At 46.1% G+C, this 7,949-nt stretch overlaps 1 pseudogene; it reads right to left on the reverse strand.

The window, feature by feature from the left end:
- Positions 1-3,063: 3,063 nt before the first annotated feature.
- Positions 3,064-5,270, reverse strand: LOC123157527 (uncharacterized; annotated as a pseudogene).
- Positions 5,271-7,949: the final 2,679 nt, after the last annotated feature.

Raw genomic sequence — 7,949 nt, forward strand, 5'->3', positions numbered from 1 at the left:
ACGTTGAACTCATGTACTCGCAGGAGCAAAGTGTGACCGCCATCTTCACAAATTGCTCATGTGATAATGTCTCAAGAAGATAGAAGAGCCATTGTTTTGCACTAGGTTTCGTCGTAGCAACCAAACACTGACCTAGTTCCCCATCCACTAGGGCCCATGAACAGCTCGATGTCGTGCATTCGAATTCCTGTAGCAAGTGCCGCCAAGAGTCCTCACATATTCCCGTAGCGAGTGCCGCCAAGAGTCCTCACATCTTCTGTGGTGAGTGATTTTTCGAAAGCCCGCCATAAAAACATTCTGATTTTTCCTGGTACCTAAGTTTTCCACGCCCCTTCTTCGTTCGTACCTGAAGAGAGCCAACAGAACCTTCAAGCCAGGCACTCCATGAAACCCTTCCGAGTAGTGGGCCTCCCAGCTGTGGGTCAATTGCTTTAGCCAAAGAAATCATAAGTTGTAGTGGGCCTCCCAAGTGTGGGTCAATTGCTTTAGCCAAAGAAATCATAAGTTGTAGCAAACCGGGACATAACAAACATGGCTGATACCCAATCCTCCTTTGAAGATCCAATCATACTTAGGCTGCACACGTGGTCATGCTACAGATTGAAAGATGGAAGAGACAACGGTGGTGGCGATGGTGGCCACCGTGGTGTCGCTCCCGAAGGACGTTGCCACAAGATCCTCCTCTAAGTGGAGAATACAAGTATACAACCAATCCCACAAGGCGGCGCTTCCTTCCTCCGCCGTCTGCGGTCAGATGATAGGGGGCGTCATTGACATTCCTAGCTGGGTTCTTCACTCAAGAATGGATCGGGCCTCATATTAGGGACATAACCTTCATGACTTAGACTCCAAGACCGAACACAGACACTGTTCCCTCGGCTCCTTCCCCAACAAGGCCGACTCAAGGCCGACTCTTGCCTCTTCCACGGCACCGTGCCGCTCACCACGCGTTGCGGCCTCCTACTCGTCCACCAGGCTACTTGGCTTTCTTTGTCATGGGCGCTCGACAAACCTATACATGTTATCATCCAGCAAAGGCTAGGTGGAGCACGCTGAAAACCCCAATTTTGTACATTGCCATGGAGATCCACAAGTGTACGAGTGTAGGCCAGTCTAGCACCCTAACACAATGGTGTGTCGTGGTAAGGTGCACTAGAGCATTGGGTACCAGTCAGACTTATACAATCTTGAGGTGAACATGGAGACGTTTCAAGTCTCTCGAACGTGGATGAGAGGTTCTGCAAACTACGATGAACCGCAACTCAAGATCACGACCAATGGGGCGCCCTCGGTGTTATTTCTGCCGAGGTCAGGCCTTTGGCTAGAGATATACAAGTGGCCGGACGGTAAAAAGAGTGATGATGGTGCTGGATGGCTCTGCACTCACACTATCAAGTTGAAACCACCTAGGCAGATTGAAAGAAAAGCAAAGCCCTCTGCCTCTTCCAAGGGCCCTCGGCACACAAGATTGTTTTTTATTGAAACAAAGTAGAGCCTATTGATGCATCAGCTAGTTCAGGAAGAGTAAAATAGCTCAATATCCAGTTCTTTATGAGCTAAACTCTACATGTCGTCGATGAGAACATATATTTCAGCGATATCGCAACACTGCTATAAATCATGTATACAAAAAACAAAATGGGTAGATTCAAAACCAAATAGATACAGTATCTTATTGACAACAGCGAAGACGAAATGTAATACTGTATCTTATTGCTGAAGTGCCATAGTGCAGCAAATGCATGAATGAAAAAGAGCGATGTAGCACAATTTATACAATAACACAACAAAGGTATGAAAGGAAGAAAACCATGTGCAAAATAAAATGCAGGAACGACTAAATGGGGCAAAGAAACAGAACATGCAAGTAACAAAGGACATACAGTTGCAAATAATAGCATAGTTTGAACAAGAGATGCGAAACCCTCTGCTTGCTTCCCGGGCCCTCAGCACACATGATTGTTTTTTATTCAAACAAAGTAGAACCTATTGATGCATTACTAATTCAAAGCATTCTGAGCGTAAAATAGCTCAACATCCAGTTTACTATGAGCTATCTCATAAGTGTCGTAGATGATAACATATACTACAGTGAGATCCCAATACAACAACAACAACAACAACAACAACAACAACAAAGCCTTTAGTCCCAAGCAAGTTGGGGTAGGCTAGAGGTGAAACCCATAAGATCTCGCAACCAGCTCATGGCTCTGGCACATGGATAGCAAGCTTCCATGCACCCCTGTCCATAGCTAGCTCTTCGGTGATACCCCAATCCTTCAGGTCTCTCTTAACGGACTCCTCCCATGTCAAATTCGGTCTACCCCGCCCTCTCTTGACATTCTCCGCACGCTTTAGCCATCCGCTATGCACTGGAGCTTCTGGAGGCCTGCGCTGGATATGCCCAAACCATCTCAGACGATGTTGGACAAGCTTCTCTTCAATTGGTGCTACCCCAACTCTATCTCGTATATCATCATTCCGGACTCGATCCTTCCTCGTGTGGCCACACATCCATCTCAACATACGCATCTCCGCCACACCTAACTGTTGAACATGTCGCCTTTTAGTCGGCCAACACTCAGCGCCATACAACATTGCGGGTCGAACCGCCGTGCTGTAGAACTTGCCTTTTAGCTTTTGTGGCACTCTCTTGTCACAGAGAATGCCAGAAGCTTGGCGCCACTTCATCCATCCGGCTTTGATCCGATGGTTCACATCTTCATCAATACCCCCATCCTCCTGCAGCATTGACCCCAAATACTGAAAGGTGTCCTTCCGAGGTACCACCTGACCATCAAGGCTAACCTCCTCCTCCTCACACCTGGTAGTACTGAAACCGCACATCATGTACTCGGTTTTAGTCCTACTAAGCCTAAACCCTTTCGATTCCAAGGTTTGTCTCCATAACTCTAACTTCCTATTTACCCCCGCCCGACTATCGTCAACTAGCACCACATCATCCGCAAAGAGCATACACCATGGGATATCTCCTTGTATATCCCTTGTGACCTCATCCATCACCAATGCAAAAAGATAAGGGCTCAAAGCTGACCCCTGATGCAGTCCTATCTTAATCGGGAAGTCATCAGTGTCGACATCACTTGTTCGAACACTTGTCACAACATTATCGTACATGTCCTTGATGAGGGTAATGTACTTTGCTGGGACTTTGTGTTTCTCCAAGGCCCACCACATGACATTCCGCGGTATCTTATCATAGGCCTTCTCTAAGTCAATGAACACCATATGCAAGTCCTTCTTTTGCTTCCTATATCTCTCCATAAGCTGTCGTACCAAGAAAATGGCTTCCATGGTCGACCTCCCAGGCATGAAACCAAACTGGTTTTTGGTCACGCTTGTCATTCTTCTTAAGCGGTGCTCAATGACTCTCTCCCATAGCTTCATTGTATGGCTCATCAGCTTAATTCCACGGTAATTAGTACAACTCTGAACATCCCCCTTGTTCTTAAAGATTGGTACTAATATACTCCGTCTCCATTCTTCTGGCATCTTGTTTGCCCGAAAAATGAGATTGAAAAGTCTGGTTAGCCATACTATCGCTATGTCCCGAGACCTTTCCACACCTCAATGGGGATACAATCCGGGCCCATCGCCTTGCCTCCCTTCATCCTTTTTAAAGCCTCCTTGACCTCAGACTCCTGGATTCGACGCACAAAACGCATGCTGGTCTCATCAAAAGAGTCGTCCAGTTCAATGGTAGAGCTTTCATTCTCCCCATTGAACAGCTTGTCGAAGTACTCCCACCATCTATGCTTAATCTCCTCGTCCTTCACCAAGAGTTGGCCTGCTCCGTCCTTGATGCATTTGACTTGGCCAATATCCCTCGTCTTCCTCTCTCGGATCTTGGCCATCTTATAGATGTCCCTTTCGCCTTCCTTCGTGCCTAACCGTTGGTAGAGGTCCTCATACGCCCGACCCCTTGCTTCACCAACAGCTCGCTTTGCGGCCTTCTTCGCCATCTTGTACTTCTCTATGTTGTGTGCACTCCTATCCAGGTATAGGCGTCTAAAGCAATCTTTCTTCTCTTTAATCGCCTTCTGGACATCATCATTCCACCACCAGGTATCCTTATCATCGCTTCTCCTTCCGCTGGACACTCCAAACTCCTCTGAGGCCACCTTACGAATGCAAGTCGCCATCTTCATCCACACATTGTCCGCATCCCCTCCTTCCTCCCAAGGCCCCTCCTTAATGACCCTCTCCTTGAACGCCTGAGCTACCTCCCCCTTGAGCTTCCACCACTTCGTTCTAGCGACTTTAGCCCGCTTATCCCGCTGGACACGAATCCGAAAGCGGAAGTCAGCAACCACCAGCTTATGCTGGGGTACAACACTCTCTCCAGGTATCACCTTACAGTCTAGGCACGCACGCCTGTGTTCCCTTCTCGAGAGGATGAAATCAATCTGGCTAGAGTGTTGGCCACTACTAAAAGTCACCAGATGTGATTCTCTCTTTCTAAAGAGGGTGTTGGCTACAATCATGTTGTAGGCTAGAGCAAAGCTTAAGACATCTTCTCCTTCTTGATTCCTGATGCCATAGCCAAAGCCCCCATGCGCCCCTTCAAAACCTGTGTTAGATGTACCCACGTGGCCATTGAGGTCTCCTCCTATGAAGAGCTTCTCACCAATCGGTACACTCCTAACCATGTCTTTCAGGCCTTCCCAGAACTCCCTCTTGGTGTTCTCATTGTGGCCTACTTGCGGGGCATACGCACTGATAACATTGAGAACCAAGTCCTCAACTACCAGCTTGACCAGGATGATCCGGTCCCCACGTCTCTTGACGTCTACCACTCCATACTTGAGGCTCTTGTTGATCAAGATGCCTACGCCATTTCTGTTTGCAGCCGTCCCCGTGTACCATAGCTTGAAGCCGGTATCCTCCACCTCCTTCGCCTTCTGTCCTCTCCATTTGGTTTCTTGGACGCAAAGGATATCAACACCTCTCTTCACCGCTGCATCAACTAGCTCCCGAAGCTTCCCTGTCAAAGACCCTACATTCCAGCTACCTAAGCGAATCCTCCTAGGCTCGGCTAGCTTCCTTACCCTTCGCACTCGTCGAGTCAAATGCGAAGACCCTTGCTCATTTTCCACTACATCCGGGCGCCGATGTAGCGCGCCACTAAGGATGCGACGACCCGATCCTCGCTCACTTGCCACCGTATCCGGATCAAGATACGGCGCGCCACCTGGGGGGTGACGGCCCGGCCCTTGCCCATTTTCCACCATACCCGGGTTCCGATGTGGCGCGTCGCTGAGAGGGTTACGCCCCAACGAAAATCTTTTGGGTTCCATCTCCATAAGAGTGGCTGAGTTTTTACGTTGGCTCGCCAAGCCTATCACAACCCTCCTCCTTTACCCGGGCTTGGGACCGGCTATGTTGAGACAACATAGGCGGAGTTCCCAATACTGCTATATAAATCATTAATATATTGAGAAGAATCAAACCAATAATATTCAAAAATATACATAAGCACATAACCACAAATTGTAGAAAGAGAGCTCATATTTAATAAAAAAATGGGAGGCTCAGAGTTGGCTCGTCTATCATATGGCCACTCTATATGCGATAAGTTTAGTGATCCGTGTTGGAGATGCCCTTAAACCCGTGTGACATTTCAGCATTCAAATGGTTGCTCACCGAAAGCAAGCCGTCCTGATTTGCACACTTCCACCTAGTCACACAAAACCCTAACCCCAACCCATACCATAAAAACAAGCGATGGTATCTGATCTCAGTACACCTCTGAATGAGCCTTGCTCATCATCACCATCAACAACACTTAGCGCAATCCCACAAAAAGAATAACAGAGGGAAGCCAATTCTCAAAGAACAAAAGATGACCAGAAACCACACAAGAATCGGTGAAAGCAGAAAGAATCACTATATCAGGAGCAAATCATGATCTGGTGGACACAAAAACTGGGACATGCATAAGTAAATGGCTCAGATATACCCCATTTCGACACCATAACTGAACTTCTGGTAGAATAACCATGAACATCTTATATTTGTGAACGGAGGGAGTAATAATTAGCCGCTAAACTGGTTACTTGTTGTGACACAAGCCATCCTAGTTTAGCACCAAGTGAATCAATTCAGGTGTTTGATAGAAGCTCTCACGGGGAAGCTATATCATCACAGCCATTCATGAACATGACACGAAAGAAACAGTAATCTTGACATCTGAACTTGCCCTATACAACCCTTAAGTTGAAACCAATAACTTAGTAAAGAGTAACCAAAAGTACAAACTGATAAGTAGATAAAGAATAGAAAAGAAGGATGAAATTGTCAAGTCAAATAGCAATTGAAACAAGCAAACTGACCCAGCACCAAATAAAATGGTTTCAAAAACTATCCAAGGGACAGCAGAATTATCACAGCCTTTCAAGAATAAGGAAGAACAGAAAAGAAAGAACGGAAGACAAGAATAAGTACGGCTGGAGTACTGTTTCCTAAAACAACAGAACTGGTTGACATACTGCAAAACCAACAAAATGATACTAGGAAATAGGCAAAAATATAATCTTGCAAAACAGTCCTTTGCATCCACCAGAACATGATTTTACATGGATGCTAGTAAGCAAGAACACAAATTCCCTACCTCAAAAAAAAAGAACACAGATTCCCAAAAAGGGAAAGATCAGTTAAAATTTTGTTGAGGAAACTATCATTTTTACTCAGAATAATCGAAGACAAGTTTATGTCAGCCATGTTTTATCATCATCGCCCCAATTAAACTGGTTACTTGCTATGACACAAGCCATCCTAGTTTAGCACCAACTGAATCAATTCAGGTGTTAGATAGAAGCTCTCACAGAGAAGCTATATCATCACAGCCATTCATGAACATGACATGAAAGAAACCATAATCTTGACATCTGAACGCCCTATATGACCCTTAAGTTGAAACCAGTAAAGAAGTGAGGAGTAACCAAAAGTACAAATTGATAAGTAGATAAAGAGTATAGTAGAAGAATGAGATTATCAAAAGTCAAATAGCAAATGAAACAAGCAAACTGGCCCCGAACCCAATAAGGTAATCCCAAAAACTATCCAAGAGACAGCAGAATTATCACAACCATTCAAGGAAAAGTAAGAACAGAAAAGAAAAAGCCCGAATGCACCAAACTGGCTCCCACCATGGACAACAAAATCACGAGACGGCAAACCAAACACCACAAGAGGTGATTTGCGTGTATCTGCTCCTAGTGGGATAGCAAATGCCAGAACCGTGACAATTCATCACTTCTAAACATAAAAAGGCGATAGGAATAAATAAATGTGTAGAGGGCACAATATAGTTGCATCGAGATTTAAGAGGGCTCAGATTCGCCTTTGATAGATCATACAACCTAGCTCCACCATCTTCTTTCACCAGATCAACCCCCACCAATGAAGCCGAGCTCCTCTGGTTATCACTCAACAGAATGACCATCCAAGAGAGAGCCGTCAATATTCGATGAGAATGAAAAGGTTCTAAAAGAGGGGGGAGTGGGTTTTTTTATGCCCACAGCTCCTTGAATAATCGAAGAAAAGTTTATGTCAGCCAAGTTTTATCATCATCGCCCCAGATAAGTTTCCAACATGGTTCATTTTGTGCTGAGCTTTTCCAAAAAGGGTCAAAACACTGAATTCTGCCGCAACTTGATACACACATACATGCATGCATACGTCACTCTGGGGTTGAGAGTTCTGACACCATTGACAATGTCAAGGCCAAGATCAAGGACAAGGAGGGCATCCCCCCTGTGACCAGCAGGGCCTTATCTTTGCCGGCAAGCAGCTGGACGATGGCCGCAGCCTCACTGACTACAACATCCAGAAGGAGTCCACCCTTCACCTGGTGTCCCCTCCGTGGTGGCCATCCATCCATCAGTCTCAGGAGCTGCTCATACCTGGCCTCGACCGACCAAAGCTCC

This window comes from Triticum aestivum, chromosome 7B, assembly GCF_018294505.1.
Source record: "Triticum aestivum cultivar Chinese Spring chromosome 7B, IWGSC CS RefSeq v2.1, whole genome shotgun sequence".
Taxonomy (NCBI): domain Eukaryota; kingdom Viridiplantae; phylum Streptophyta; class Magnoliopsida; order Poales; family Poaceae; genus Triticum; species Triticum aestivum.